Source organism: Anguilla anguilla, chromosome 15 (assembly GCF_013347855.1).
Source record: "Anguilla anguilla isolate fAngAng1 chromosome 15, fAngAng1.pri, whole genome shotgun sequence".
Lineage (NCBI taxonomy): Eukaryota > Metazoa > Chordata > Actinopteri > Anguilliformes > Anguillidae > Anguilla > Anguilla anguilla.
The window spans coordinates 3,908,337-3,924,450 of NC_049215.1; the positions used below are offsets into that span (position 1 = coordinate 3,908,337).

At 44.0% G+C, this 16,114-nt stretch overlaps 1 protein-coding gene across 2 annotated transcripts in view; it reads left to right on the forward strand.

Moving 5' to 3' along the window:
- The window catches only part of LOC118213700 (beta-1,3-galactosyltransferase 1), an 87,850-nt gene that overhangs the window by 12,498 nt on the left and 59,238 nt on the right, over positions 1–16,114 (forward strand). Inside the window, exon 3 of one of the 2 annotated variants that reach the window (XR_004762496.1) lies at positions 5,111–6,150. The exons of the other annotated variant lie outside the window; for it this stretch is intronic. The gene's annotated coding sequence lies outside the window, so the exon portion shown is untranslated. Of the gene's footprint in view, positions 1–5,110; positions 6,151–16,114 lie in introns of those variants that run through there. 2 annotated transcript variants of the gene reach the window in all.

Below are 16,114 nucleotides of genomic sequence, written 5' to 3' on the forward strand. Positions count from 1 at the left end.
ACTGTTCTGCCACATCGCGGGGCACGATGACCATTTAACCCGTTCACACAGATTCGCTTGATTGTAGCTCCGTTTTAAGACGGTGCTACAGACGTACGCATTGTCCTGTTTATGCTATCTGTGCCATCCCCTTCAGTTAGAATCTAACCGAAGCTCTTTTTCAACCGTTGCCAGAGCCAGGCATATGATCATGCACAGTTTAATCTCTTCTGTTTTGATAGCTCATATTAAACTCGGTCTGGCATTAGAAATCACTCCTGTCATACTTATGAAAACATCAATTCTCCAGTGTAATGCTTGGGCTTTCCGCTGCCTCTGCTCGTACGCGTGTTTTATCGTGACCGAAAGGACGACGGCATTGTTTGCCGTCCTTTCAGCCGGACGAGATGTGGTATTAATGCGCAATTAAGTCACAAAATGGCCCAGGGTGTCACAGTGTCTCTGAATAAAACATAGGCCGTGATATTCAAATGAACGCAACAACAAAAAGGGCGTGTGCGCATGAAAGCAGAGGCCATTTTCCGGTTAACCGTATTCGAGAACGGCTCGCCTGGTGGCATAGCCGAACCTGCACCGTGTGCAACTGGGGAAATGTTTTCATTAATGAGGTTGAATAATTTCACACGCAGGCAGGTAGAAAATCAAGGATTAAAGCAGCCTTTGTAGACTCGAAAGTATAGGAGTTTGAAGCAATAACTGAAATTAAAAAGAAATGCCCCCATATCATGGATACTAACTTGTGTGCTTTTGAAATTTTACCCCAGAATTTTGCTCCCCCCCCCCCCCCCCATTTTTCAGCATACTCCCAGTTCCATGCAGTACTCATTTTTGTTTGCTATTATACCTTTGAAAATATCTTCTGTTTTTTCTGTTAATATGCACCCAGTGGATTTTTTTTATTTTGCTGATTTGATAGATTTGCTCTATGAGTATAGAGCATGAAACCATACAGGATATCGGAAACAAATCGAATAAGATTTTTCATATAAACGTGGTTGTCCTTCAGACCTCCGAACCGCTTGTAATATGGGCCATTGGGGGGAAAAAAAATGTTTGAAGCTTTTCTGAATGACCTAAATATTCAGTGTACTGTATTACTGCATCCACCCTTGGCCTTGTGCAGTAGAGGAGCGCGTCTGGGTAATATGTCCTGAAAGTAGACATTACCTTCTGCTCTTCTACTCTAGCTGCTCGTGTCAAAACGTTTGATCCAACCGCCGTATCCAAAAATGCATCTTCAAAATCTGCGGGGGGGGGGGGGAACCCGCTATAGACCACATGGCAATCAAACCTGCATTCAGCTGAAGGAGGAGAGAGGGGTTCAGGTTGTGGTTTGAATACTGAGGATGATCCTCGCGTAATGGCCAGCTTTGATTACCGCGCTCGTGCGTGGAAGTGTGGGGAGGTTGCGCCGCGCATGCTAACGAAGGGAAGCGGCTTTAAAAAGCCCCGCTTCTGGGGGGGGGGGGGGGGTCGTTTCAGCTCCCCTCCGCTACCCGGAACGACAGGGCGTTCCCTTCTTTGGAGCGTTGCGTCCGCGAACGAGCGGAAAATTGCAGGAAACCGCGAACGGCTCGGACGCGGTCGCCGGAAAAAAAAAAAGTGCAGTACGGGAGAAACGCGAGGGGAGAGATGAGGGCGGACGTTCTCCTCGGGGGGCGTCCCGCCTGCGTGGGGCTCTTCGGCGGCGTGGCGAAGGTCTGCCCGCTCCCCTGTGCGACACGTTAACCTGAAGGTGGGGGGGGGGGGGGGGCGAGGACCAGCGATGTGTTTCAGGGCATTACATTACATTACATTACAGGCATTTAGCAGACGCTCTTATCCAGAGCGACTTACACAACTTTTTACATAGAATTTTACATTGTATCCATTTATACAGCTGGATATATATACTGAAGCATTTTCGGTTAAGTACCTTTGCTCAAGGGTACAACGGCAGTGTCCTACCCGGGAATCGAACCTGCGACCTTTCGGTTACAAGCCCAGTTCCTTACCCACTGTGCTACACTCCGTTCCATTCGTTATCATTGGCTTGACGCGGTGTGTGTCCGCAGGGTAAAGCCTGCGGCCTTCATAAAAACATTTTTGTACGCGCCGATTGTGCGTTTCTACAGCCGTGACTGTATCCGGCTGTTGCTAAGAGGACGCGTGTGGGGCAGAGTAGTGTGCGGGCGTTACAGTCAGTTATCTTCAGGGACTGTGAAGTGAAGACATCAGTATGATGTTTTATACTGGTTTAGCTACTAATACAGCTTAAATTCCCAGCAAATGTACGTGATTGGCAGCCATGACAGGTGACCGTTGACCTTGAAATGAAATGCATCACATAATCGGCATGTCTTTGTTCATTGGTATTCAGTGATGGTGTACTGCGTGACATTTCAGCACATAGCCTAATGTCTCTGAGACTAGTTATTGTTTCAGTGAGGGGGGGGTGGGGGAGGTGCTGGGGGGGGGAACTGTGGAATGTTCATGTCCGTATGATGACAATGATTTATCTCTTCGTTTTAAAATAGACAAATTGGCCTTTGCAACAGTGTTCCTGTGTTCTCTGCTGCAGACTTTTTATCGGAGTCGATGGCAGTTTGAACAGTGACTAATCTAATCAATGAAGTCACTGTTTTTAGCATCGACACTAGTGACCCCAATATGCAGTAGCCTACAAGGATTTGGAAGTTTTTACATTTTGTGGAGGGGGGAGTGCTGTGCCCACTACCCCTCCCTAATCAGAGAGTCTTGATTTCATCACAAAGGAAAGTGAGTGCATCTGATTGGCCTCAAGCCCTCATTTTGATTAAATCATAACAGCGGACCCTCATCTTAAAATAATTGGGATTTAATAAAATATCTTCTGCTAGTGACCCAGAAAATTGTGATGAGAAGGTTGGATTACAATGAGTGATCACTGCATTTGATATGAAGTTGGCTGAGCAGGTACATTTAGCATATTTCTGTGTTGAGAGATGAGAGGAGAATTTAAGATAAAAGTTTGCATTTCTATTGTAAATCTAAAGTTTTTTGTTTTGACTCAGTTTATTTTGTTTTAGTTTATTTATCCTTTGTTTTTCCAGGAGAGTCCCATTGAGATTAATATTTTATTTTTCATGGGTGTCCTGACCAGGTGGCAGCAAGCAATATAGTAACGTTCAATACAATAATATTCATGTTCAGAGACCGTGCATTACATATTTCATTACATTCATTTAACTGAAGCTCTTAGCCAGAGAAGCTTACCATGTGTTTTCCATGTTATTGAGAATCAAGGCTGTGCATATTTAGCTCCAAATGACACTGTATTACCAATACATTTATTTTAATGTAATACAATTAATATTGCTTTTAATGGGACAAACATATGCAAGCTGACCATGACGCTCTCTTTTTTGATAGTTTTTGCTGCTCCCCAGAGATGCCTGGTGTGTAGTTGGAAACAGATGCAAAATTAAAATTCAACTTTGACTTATTTTGCTGAACTCCCGGAACTAAACGTTCAGCTCACCCGACCACAATCCCGTAATTGTCCCGTTAAGTGTTTAATTCGCTTAAATGCTTTCTGTGAATTTGCCCACAGACTGCAAAGCAGGCTGAAGTCCAGTAGTATTGAAATGGCCTTACTGACCAGAAGGTAATGGGTCCATTTATTTGCCATTGCAGCTTTCAAATAAAATGCAGATACAAGGCTGATGCCCTGAAAAACCATGGAAACGGTTAAGGCCATAAAAAATATTTGGGCAATAAAATCAAGCCAGCGCCGCTGACAATGAATAACCTCTTTACTAGCATTGCAGCTGCAGTAGCACCATAATATTCTTTATATCGGTCCTGAATCTCATCAGATGTCTTGTTTTGAATAAAATCACTGTTTCTCTCAACAAGATCTCTACAACTTCCCCGTGTCCCGTAGAGCACATTTGGGGTTACGCCAAAGCACATCATCGTTATTATAATGCAATTATTGTTAGTCTGGCCTTGTCCGATGCAAATTGTTTGTTTTATTGATTCCTGTTTTTATTGCGGTGGTATTTTTAAATGCTCCGTGTTCTTAATTGCCTTCCTGATCACTTTTTTTTTTTTATATCTTGCCGTTTGGTGTCAAATATATAATGGGAATTGCGTGTTTCTGTTTGAGCCGAACGATTTTCTGTTCTCTGGGAGTCATCAGCCGGTCTTTTGAGGCTTTTAAAGGAAGCGTGTGTTCGAATGAGGCCGTTCTGTTTAGCAGAAGGGGAATTTATAGTGACATTTTGAGATTAAAGAGCCTGGCTGACTGCTCTCCTGGCACTTGTCTCGCTTTACGCTTAAACGAGGGTCAGCCATGCAAAGGCTCGTGGTGATTATTTTTTTTTCTCAGGGATCGTTTATAATCGATGTTAAGTTGCAATTCTGGAACGATGCTGTAATTAATAGAATGATAATGGCGGAATTGGAGTTTGATGCAGAATGTGATTTAATCTGAATTGTGCGTACACACACACACACACACACACACACAAAGCACTCTTCCAAAAAATTACCTTGCAGTTTTTACATTTTGTTGCCTTTGAAAATGCATTTTTCCCTGATTTGGAAGGTCCGACCATACTTAATTCAATCCAATTTTATTTGTATTGTGCTTTTTACAGAGAACTGTCACGAAGACACTTCACAGAGTAGCAAGGCAATAGACAGAGCAAAAACACCAGGCCTGAACCCCCACATAGCAAGTGCATAAGGAAAAAAAAAAAAAAAACTCCCAGTGGGGGGGGGGGGGGGGGGGAGAACCCTCAGACAGCGGTGAGGGGGAAAAAACTCCCCAATGGGAAGAAATCTCAAGAGGAACCCAGCTACTTATCAGCGCTCATTGACTGGACTGTGTTGAGACCTGTGCTCAGTGAGAGAGGAGCACACCAGCCAAGAAAAATTGTTTTACCACACCCAGTTGTTGTACAGAATATATTTTGCCAAAATTTATGAATTAATACTAATAATTTTTTTTTTTTAATTAAAGGGGCACTTGGGGCAACAGGGGCAAGTCTACACTTGCCCGGCTATTGATATGGTGCGATGCTGATAAGCGTGTGCTCTCGTCCAAAGCACGTGATGTCAGCTGCCACTTCCCATCACACTGCAGATCGCACGTCCAGCTTGTGCACTCCTGTGTCGGAGGGAGACGGTTCACTTGAAGCTCAGCAGGTGGACCAGTACGCGACCGATCGACCAATGGGAGCCGCTGATGCGTGATGAGACCCTCCCATCCCGGCTTTCTGAAACCCTCCCATCCGTGGGCCATGCTGGACCTGGCTGAATATCTCCCTGCAGGGCTGCCAGATACGGTCTGGGTTCAGTACCCGGCCATGGGGCCTGTCCGTGCGCTGGAACAGTGCCTTATCAGGATGAGCCACTCGGCATCCCCCTACACACCCTGCTTTACCTCATAGCGAGTAAACACAATATTTAAGTTTTAGAGAAAACCCGATTGCATACATATTCCACCATTTTTGTGTGGTTATTTCAGGTGCTGAAAATTCCCATCGCCTGTATAACATCCTTGATTGGCCATTTTCTATGTGTCTGTCTTGGTTGCTCACATGTAAGAAGAAAAGCTCCATCAGTCCACTGCCTAAAACTTCAGGCGAAAAGTCACGTTTTAGCAGGACAGTGATCCACAAGCTTACTAAGTCGAAACTACGTTAGATTGGCTTAAAAGAAACAGCATGTCCTTGAGCAACCTAGTATAAATTCTGACAGGAATCCAGCAAAAAAATAAAATGAAAACTTGAAAATTGCTGCCAACCAACTTGACAGAGCTTGAGTACATTTGCCAAGAAAAATGGGTAGAAATGACAACTTCACAGCATACAAAGTAGACTCACCCCTTGTGCTCAATAAGTACAGTGTGCGAAGTACAGATTTATCGAAGTTTGTAAAGTATTGACCGATCCGGTTTGCGAAGTAAGTAAACCTACAGACTGCGAATTAAGCAGACGTATCCTGTGATCAAATTAAACTTTTCCTGGGTGCTGAGTGGAGATTTACTCTGAGATGCAATGAGCTGGCTAGAGGAGGCTGGGCTGGGTTTTAGGTTTTTTTTGGCCAGGATTAGCTGTGAAGCCTATTGGGACAAATGATTTGTACAATCTGCTATTTAAATAGATCTGATTTTCACCCTATAATGTCGCGCGCGCGCTTTGCGCACACCACACACACACACACACACGCACACACACACATATATATACACACACGCAAACATACATGCATTATTGGTGTCGTCTTACAGTGTGGGAAATCAATGCTCTCTAGCAAAAGCACAGTGCTTAAGAAATGGAAAACAAATTATCTGCCAGGTTTTCTCTTCATCTCTGACACCTCTGTGGCACAATATTGAGCACTGCAATTTATTGGTGGGGTGGCGGTGCGGGCGGGGGATGGGGAGGGGAAGGGGGGGGCACTAGAGAAATAAAAGCAATAACTCTCTGGGCTCAGAGCAGCCGCCCAGACACTCTTTCCTTTTTTACCCCTCCGCAGAGCTCTCTCTCCTCCGCTCTCCTTTTATCCTCCCTCCCTCCCCGCCCGCCAATCCGCTCCCCGCGCGCTCGTCCCGTTACTTTCCCCCGCTCTTTAGCGGCGGGTCTCCCAGGGAACATTAGCAATCAGACGAAACTCGGGAGCGCACACCGTAACAGCAGGTGCCCCGCGCTCTGCATACTGATGAGCCGTTTGCGATAATGCGCATTTTTATATCGCCGTGAAGAAAGAGAAGAAAAAAAGAAGTATCCGTAGCGGTGGAGGGGGGGGGGAAACGAACACGCAACCGGTGTCGGGCGCTGCCGTCGCTTGGCACCGCGCTTGTGGGATGTATATCGCGCGCAATTAGCGGAAGGAGGGTTCGCCTCGTTGGTGACTTGCCGCCACGCGCGGCTGTGGTTACACTAACCGTAAATCCCAGCGATTGTATCCCCAGCATCGCTGGGTAAACATGACCCGATTCTGAATTTATTACTGCTTTGTATTTATTCACTCTGTTTCCTGTTTAAACTATGCTATTAATAACACTTTTCGTTATTGAATATTTTATTACCCTCCGCCCTCCTTTATAAGAGGTTTTTTTTTTTTTTTTTTGATGCGCGTGGGATAAGATTTCGATAATTTCTTGTAGACTTTTAAAGCCCTGTTTGCGTGGTCTGAACAACGCCACTGAATCACGAGTCACAAATATCTGTCGATTGGCGCTGGTATGTTTTTTCAGGCAATCGACGAATGAAACGCCCCGCGCCACGCAGCCTAGATGCAACTGACTGAACCGTGACATCACAGCGAGCGTAGGCATGTTGGCGCAGGGTCAGCATTGGTTAATTAAGTTCAGTCCTGTGCGATGGTTTAATTACAGCACTCAAACTGCATGTGTGGGCTGTGACTGGGTACCCTAATTAGCCTAATCAACAGGCGAGAATTAGCACTCATTATTTCCCCGCTATCTCTGTTGTTCGTGACCAAGATTTATTAAGAAATGATACGGCTTCAGAGCTGAGAGCCTATGCGGTAATGACAGAGGAGTGTGTGAGCATGGATGATGATGGCATCAGTAATGCTGCTGCGTTTTTTAGGCTAGCAGACTACGAGCTACAAGCAGTAGGTCAGCAGTTGAGCCTCGCAAGCAATTGCCACCGGGCTCAGTCGCTAGGCAATGTGTATTCTAATAGGCTGCTGTAACAAGCCAGTTGTGCTTGGGTTAACAGGAACGGAAGTATAATTGAATCTGTCACCATAGCCAGGCACAGAGAAGCAGACCCTAATGGCTATAATGCAGCCATCATAAAAGAATTTGACTAGTCACCTATGCCACTGAGGCCAAACCAGAGCATGCAAACAGAGTGGATGTATTTCTCATGGATGTGCATTATTATAAGTGCTTACATTTATAACATTATAAATGTATTACAAAAAATAGACTTCTTATAGTGGAGTGTCTGTGTTCTGCCTCACTGTGTACAGCTCCAGTGTTTCAGCCTCCTGAGCCCAGCACACGTCCTGGCAGCCATGCATGACTGTCACATCACCGCAGGGCTAAACATAGCTTGTCTGCTTTAAAGTGAAGCGGGAAAGTCAGGTGCTGCTGGGTGGCGCATTCGGGTATGGCGCCGTGCTGTGGTGCGCGGATGAAACCCGTGGCCTCGGATCTAACCAAGGCCGTGCCAGTGTTGACTCTGACCGGTAGATCCATAAGGCGATGCGCAATTGGTGCGTATGTTGCCTGGGATGTGGGAGGGTTCAGTTGGGGATCTGTGTTCATTGCTGCCTAGTGCCCCTCGGTGGTTGGCTGGGCACCTCTGGACTGCATGTTAAAGCTGCATATGAAGGGTCTTCTGATGCCACTCCCTATGCAAGCTCAGCTGTGGTCTGAGGTGTGAAAAGAAGTATCTGGCTATACGTGTTTTGGGGGAGAACCATGGAAGTCTACACTCAATGACGGTGGGGTTCATGCATGGACACGGCTGCGGTTGCAGACAATTGGCCATTCCAAATTAGGGTGGGAATTGGACGTACTTTGTCCCACATGTCTCAATGTCGAACCAGGGAGTCATTGACGCACAAATTCCTTATAAACGAACACAAAATCTAGTCCATCATTTACTCTGACCGGTCATTTACATTGTCCAGTCGGAACCACAAACCAGACCTGTACAAATAATTTGAAAACCAGACATTCTGCCTGGCGACCCTATATGTAAAGCTGGGCAGCAGGAGGGGAGAGTTTACAGGTGATTTTATTCTGAAGAAACTTGCTCCACCTGGATAAAGGCTATTACTAATAAAATAAGCAACGTATTGTGGGCAGCAATGCAGTTCAAAGAAGGTCTTAATGACTTATGCATTTGTAGGCTACTCTAGATCCAACAAAAGGATGTTATCTCTCCGAGTCTCTGTTGTGGAAACCTATGACTTGAATCAACGTGGCAGACGTTCTGCATAATTCATCGACGTCGACTCAATTTAATCTCACGAGATTTCGGTGATGCTGAAGCGGTTTCTCTCTCGATCTGACATGGTTGGCGGAACTTTATCTGCCACAACAATTCGGAAGCCATTAAACATTTACGTTTGGCAGTAATACATTATTGAAGGGGAAAATGATTTATTAACCCCAATCAAACAGCGGAAAAGATTAAAGAATACTATTGCCTCTTCAACTGTGGCTTCATTTATCTGCTAATTTTATATTGAAACTTTTGAGAACAAACATCATAAACTTCTAAAATGCTAATAAGTGAAGGCTTGCTAACAACAGTGAGAAAATGTATTTGACGCTCGGTTTAAAAACTGATGATTGGCACACTTTGAGCCTAACTCTCCATTGAAGGTTCAGTTTTGAATGGAGAAGTTAGTTGGGCTGATGTTTCTAGAGGGCTGGCATCGCAGACTTTGCCTGTGAAGGAGATCGTGCCGGCGAGACGTGTGACACAGTTCGGCAGGTAGCTGGCTCTTGAGCCGTACGCAAGCCCCTATGCACAGACGGAGGTTTGATCCCAATCCCGGCACCTTCTCATCTGTGGTCCCTTCTCCGTTACCCTCTCTGCTTTTCTCTCTGTTTGAATAAAGACTAATACGAAAGGGGGGCAGGCGCTCTGCAGTCCTTTTAAAAGCCGAGGAGAGCGTTTCGTGGTTTGCTCAACCTAACTGACCCCGGTGCCCGCTGTCTTCTGATATGCGGGCGCCCGAGTGAGTCACGGAGAAAGTCGTGGGAATGAAACCCAAAACCAGACAAATGGCAAAACGGTACGTGGGATTTTTCTTTGTGTGGGGAAAAAATAGCCGTGCGACAAAACGCTTTCTCTTTGTTGTTCTTTTTTTAAAGGAAGGACACGGTGAATGGTAAGGTGTTACGGCTCTTTTGTGTAGAAGACGAAGCGGGGGGGAAAAAAAAGTCAGACATTTTTTTATTTGAGCGGTTCTTCCCCCGCTGGGCCTGGAAGTGTGGTAATTCCTCTGTGTGGAGCGAGCAGCTCTGAAAGGCGGGGTTTTCCTAAGCCGCGCGGCGCACAGATATTCATGTAAATGTCTGCCGCTGCCTGTCTGGCGGGTTTGGAGTTTATGCGGTTTCCCCCTCTGAGAAGTATGCGGCTTTTAAAAGCCACTCTGTCAGCTAACAGTTTGTACTTTCGCACAGTTTGATGTTAAAAATGTTAGCGCCTTCACAGCTAGTCTGTGCCCCTTCACTGCGTTTGTAGCAGGTGTGAAATTTTCTGGTTCTGATGCCCTTTAGCCTGTTTCTGTACAAGCGCTGTTATTGAAATTGGGGAGGGGATAAACTGAGAAAAATGTCCCCGTGGTTTGGTTGGGATACAGGCTACTGTATGTGTAACAGGTTTTGCTGCGACAACTGCACTTTGACAAAAGACTCACCGTAGTATAGCATGGCTACACTGCTTGCTTAAACCATGACTAAAGTGATCCTATTAGATTCACTGTAGCACTATTGCCAGCAGTTAATTCTTGAAACAGACAATGACAGAATAATCAGCATAGCATATACTGCGCAGTCAGGCACGTTTGCAGTTGTAAAACAGGGTCAAATAGTTTACAGGAAATATGGACGTGAGCTTCGGTGACACGTTTTCCCGCTGCTAGTTGGTGAGTGCGTGCTGACCATTATATGGCTGCTGGCAAGGCATCACGGTGAATAATTAACCAGTGCGTCAGTAAGAAAGCTGGCCATTGGTAAGTCGCTCAATTATTTCACTAAATGTAAAATGGGAGAAAAGGCCTTGTGAGGCATTTGATGTTTCAGGCTAGCATTCCCACGGCCTTGTTCATTAGAGGCAGAATAACGAAAGCTAACCGGCTCAAGTGCTCTTGTGTGAGGGATGATGCATCACATTAACTTTTACTGTTGACCTTTCTCTATTAATTGGCTGTGGCACGGAGGTAAATTAGGTTGGTTCGTTATCTTTGATTATGCCATCTTTGTAGATTTAGCGTGATTAATATTCCACTTGCCCACGATTATCTCCGAGATGAATAATGGCCAGTTACATCCATTAACACATTTTCACCTCCCCAAGAAAGCAGAATGATATTTAATTTGACTTTTAACCCCGCACATTAACAGTCCCCCCCCCCTTCCCCACAAAGAGCAGTGGTTAAAGAACTGCACTTTAAGTGAAGATCTCAGAGGCCTGTCCTTGGTGCTATACTGAGGTTGTGCCCTAGTGCTTTAGTATAGTGGTTGGAGAATAGAACCAGAAATTCTTAAATCAGATCTCTCTCTTTTCCTCCACCTGAGCCATTGTAAAGTGTTTTGTGAATAGGGAAGGGGGGTGGGGGAGGGAGGTGGGGGGATTCTGTGGTGTTTTTAATTGAACTGTCAGCCAGGAGTTGCTACAGTAATTCAACTTGCTAACTGGAGTGTTAATTTCTTTTTATTTTTTATTTTTTTATTATGTTTGTGGCTGATATAGAATCTATTCCCTCTAACTAGATGGCGTACATAGGAACATTAATTATTTTTGGCATTGGTTATATCTTTATCTTTAAATTGGGTTAAAATAATGTCAAAAACATTAAGATGGATTGCAGTATTTTTTTCCCAGACCATCACAACGTATACTGGCGCAAGATATTTTCATTCACTTTGAGAGCAAATCTAGTATTTTCTACGTTTTATTTTGTTGCAGTACCATTAATCATTGTGCATGGCATGCTGACGAACTGTGATACAGCATGTATCCAACTGCACGTCACCTGGTGATAATTCTACATTTGAGCTCGTAGGAGTTGGTCTGCTCCTACTCACTTAAGAACTTTACAAATAAGATTTTCTTTCATTCGCCGATAAAGCACTGCACTCCGGTTTCTCTGGAAATTTCTAAATTAGTTATTATGCAGTTGGAGATGCAGTCCATTTTACTGAAATTCGTAACATATCTACTGTGAATGAGATTTTTAGTTTGACTTCCTTATGGGGAAAATTAATGAACACGTCTTAGAAATGTTTAGTGTGCCTTGTAGGGTGTAACTAAAGAGTTATCTACAACATTATTTATTTATGCAGGGGAATAAATTACTGTTAAATCAGCTGTATTTGTAAAACGAAAGCCGTGATAATTCAATCAATATCATTTACAGTAACGAGTGAACAATTAAACATCAATTAAGACTGAAACCAGACCTTTGTGTTTGTATTCTATTAGCATGCCAAATAGTCTAACACTATAATGGCACATGACTGAGCTGTAAACACAAACATCACCTTCTTTCAATATCCCAAACATTGAATGTATTTAAATTGCATTTCCTCAAACTCTTGGACATATTTGCTGAAATAATGGTAGTTCAGGCAATCACAAGCTAAAAGCTGCAAAGCATGTGTATTTGGACTGAGAATTCTCAGCTGTGTGTTGCAAAACTTCTGCAACATCAACGCATAGTGTGCCGTGTGAAATCACAGCTTAATCTGGGGATTAAGCAAATAGCATGAATGTTTGGCCTTGATTGGTGAGTGACAGTCAGCTTCTACATGCACAGGTATGTGGAAAGTTATTTATCTCCTTCAAGCGGAAGAGAGGCAGCTTTGCTGGACCGTGCTCCCTCAGGATCTGTTCTCCTGGGACTGTGGATGTATTTGTGGTTAGTACAGCTGTGGTGGACTTTCGGCGCGTGGAATCTCTGTGATGGACAAGCTAGCCTTCTCTGATCGGAGTCCTCCGTTCTCTGCAGGTTCTGTAGTGCTCTCGTTCTCTCTCACTCACTCACTCTCTCTCTCAATCAACTGGCCAGCTATTCACCCTGGTGCTGTGCCAGTTGAAAATCGTACAGAAGCGCAGAGCACCAGATAGTCGAGTTGACCGCTATAAATGGCCTCATCGTCCTGCGGCCTCTCCCTAAAACTAATCGGTTTATACAGAGGACTCTGGCCCCCGCGGTTTATTTTCGAAAATGGACCGCTGCGTGCGATTCGGTACACGGGGGAAGGAATTCAAGCCCGTATTATGCAAATTCTTTTCTGGTGGCTTTTTAGTAATCGGTCGCCGTGGCGATGACAAAGCGAGAGAGGGATTCGGCGTCTGAGCTCTCGGGCTGGCGGAGGTACAGCCTCGCTCTGCTGCCTGTGGTGCAGTTATCTGCTGTCGGGGGGGAAAGGCAGCTTGACAACAGGAACAGACCAGCGTTCCCAAGCAGGGGTTCACGGACCTGCCCATTACAGGGAGATGAAGGAATCGGTCCGGAGTTCACGGATATTCATATTTTTTTGCGAACAAACTGAAAGCAAATACGACGTTTCTACAACAGCCGTGTCTTCATCCGAGTCAGGTCCAGTTTCGACTGCTGAAGACGAGGTTGCTTCTGAAATGTCAGCCCTGTTTGCAGTTTGCCAAAAAAAAAAAAAAAACTGAGCTCCACACTGATTCCTTCATGTCAGTTTCCTCTCTGTGAAGCACCAGATCGGTTTGTTATTTGGCAGATTGCAGAGGTCTAGGGGAATGGGATCACACAAAAAAACCTCTGTTTTGGAAATTATTTCTTTACATTACATTTATTTGGCAGATGCTTTCAAAATGACAGTTAGTGTCTACTGAAGGTCATTGGAACAACTACAAAAAAACAGGTCCAATAAGGCATAATACTCTTAACAGTTATTCATGGCCATGAGCGCATTAAGTCCAGTTCACACAGTAAGCAGTCTAGGTCAGAAAGTTATAACAAGTCAAACTAGGAGGCATGGAAACAAGCTAAAACATCAAGATGACAATATTAAGTGCAATATAAGTGCTGGATGGAGGTACAAGTGTAACATTAAAGTGCTACAGGAACAAATTATAAGGGTATAAATGATGAGCAATTCTAGGTTGAGAGTGACCTGCAGAGTGGTGATAGTCCAGGTTCAGTCTGAAGAGGTGCGTCAGACCACAACGACCAATCTTTAGAAGTAGTTGAAGGTCACCATAAATTGCATTAACATTCAAAGTTATGCCACATCAAGTACCCCATAGACTATCCTGGACTCCACTGGTTATTATCCACACGTTGCTCCTGATGATCTGATATATCCGATGCGATAATGGTGGAAAAGAGTCTGTCTGCTTCTGAAATACAACTTCCAGTGATATAAATGTCATGCATATTCTGTTCTTGGACCAAAAAATAATTATTGGACCAAGCTTATGTTCAAAGCTAAAAGACAAATAGATTCCTGTCATAAAACATATAGTAGGCAAGGAACTTGTCTTGTAACCTAAAGGTTGCAGGTTCAGTTCCCAGGTTGTTGTTGTACCCTTGAGCAAGGTACTTAACCTACATTGCTTCAGTATATATCCTGCTGTGTAAATGGATGCAGTGTAAATGCTATTTATAATGTGTAAGTCGCTCTGGATGGCAGCGTCTGCTAAAAGCCTGTAATGTAAAGGTAACTAGCGCAGTAAATTAACATGCGTGCATAACCTTGTTATAATGATTGCTGTAATGTTCAGTTTATGGTGTTTAGCCTTACCACCTGGCCCTTCCAAATTCGGATTTTGAAAAGCCAACACGGAATGCAAATGCAGTTGGGTAGCGCATTGAATGTTATTTTGAGCTGATACAAGGACAAAATAATTTAGCATCTTGACTTCCAGTCTCAAAGCGTTTACGCAGTGGTTGGATTTGTTGCCTGGGGGGGCGGATTGGCGCAAAAGCACAGAAGTCCTAGCATAACCGCTACCATGTGCTGACATCGGCAGAATGGGGGGTGAGTGACTGAGAAAAATACTATTATTGTGCATGTCGCTGCAGCATCTACGCACAGATTCTTCCGCAGTTGACAGCATATCTAAATCCATTAATGCAAGATAATCATATATAAAAAGTTTTAGTAACAACTCTATTTTATGTTATATTTTCAAAGGTAAAGGCATGCATAGATGTATAATTCAGATGGTCAGACATATTACTCCTGACTTCAAACTGTGTAACAATATTCAGGACATCCAGCAGAATGCTTGCATTGCTTACACTAGCTCAGGAAAGGATTACTGTATATAGATCTGATATTTTTTATCCTCTCCCTTTTTTATTGACTTGCCACCTCCCCTTCTCCTGGGGACTTGTATATTAACATTTTTATATTTTTACATGGATTTCTTATGAAGAACTGTGGGGGAAAAAATCGCCCTTTGCCTCTTGGTCCTGGTTGCTAATATGGCAGTCACTGGTATTGCTGCTTTGCAAGCATGGCAACTAATTGAAATGAATTATCTGCTGTGTATAAACATTTTTAAATGTAATGCTGTGTGTAAAGTAATGCTGTAGGTTAATTACTGTCACACTTGGCAGTAAACTGATGGTGCTTTTACATTTTAACCCAGTTTCGGAGAGCACGTGTGTGCTGGATGTGGACTGTATTGCGTGATTGAACTGGCCTCTTTAAAGCCAAAGGTCTAGGAGAGGCATCATCAGCCCCGGACCCTCTGGCATTCTGAATCCAGCAGTGTTTGCTCATCATGTGAAATGCACTTTTCCTAAGTTGCTCCGGCTAAAAGCATCAGCCCAAATGGCTAAATTGCAAACTGTTGTGCGCGTTGATAATTGTGTTTAGTGCATTACGAGCATACTGAGCATGCTGGCTGTCGCAAAACGGCCATTTCCATCACAGTAATTTGGAGTCATTTTCTGTCCGAGTACAGTCCATGTTAAAAAACCAAGCGGGGGTTACGGGGGACATATTAGGTGCTTATGTCTGAATGTCCTCCAGCTGACCGTGTGGGAAGCAGGAAAAAAAAAAAAACACTTTCGTCTTTAAATCGAGAGAAACAAACGTAGCTTTTCAAAACTGTTCTGCAGCAACAGCTATCCCCTGAAATTCAAATCTGTAGCCTACTTGAATTATGATGTTCTTAAACTGCACCCTGAAAGGTACTGTAGCCACCTGGCCAATTTTGCGACAACTTTTTTTTTTTTGTTGTTGTTGCAAATGGCACTGTACAAAAACAACATGTATGAATTGTTTAATTCATGAAGATTGATGCTTTTTTTTTGTCCCAGTAGCTCCATACTTGAAAGTATTCAAAATAGAAATGGGTTGATCTCGCTGCTAGACCTAACGTTGTCCTTGAGCAAGTATGTGGTGGATTTTCATCAATGTGAAACGAACAGGAGCTGT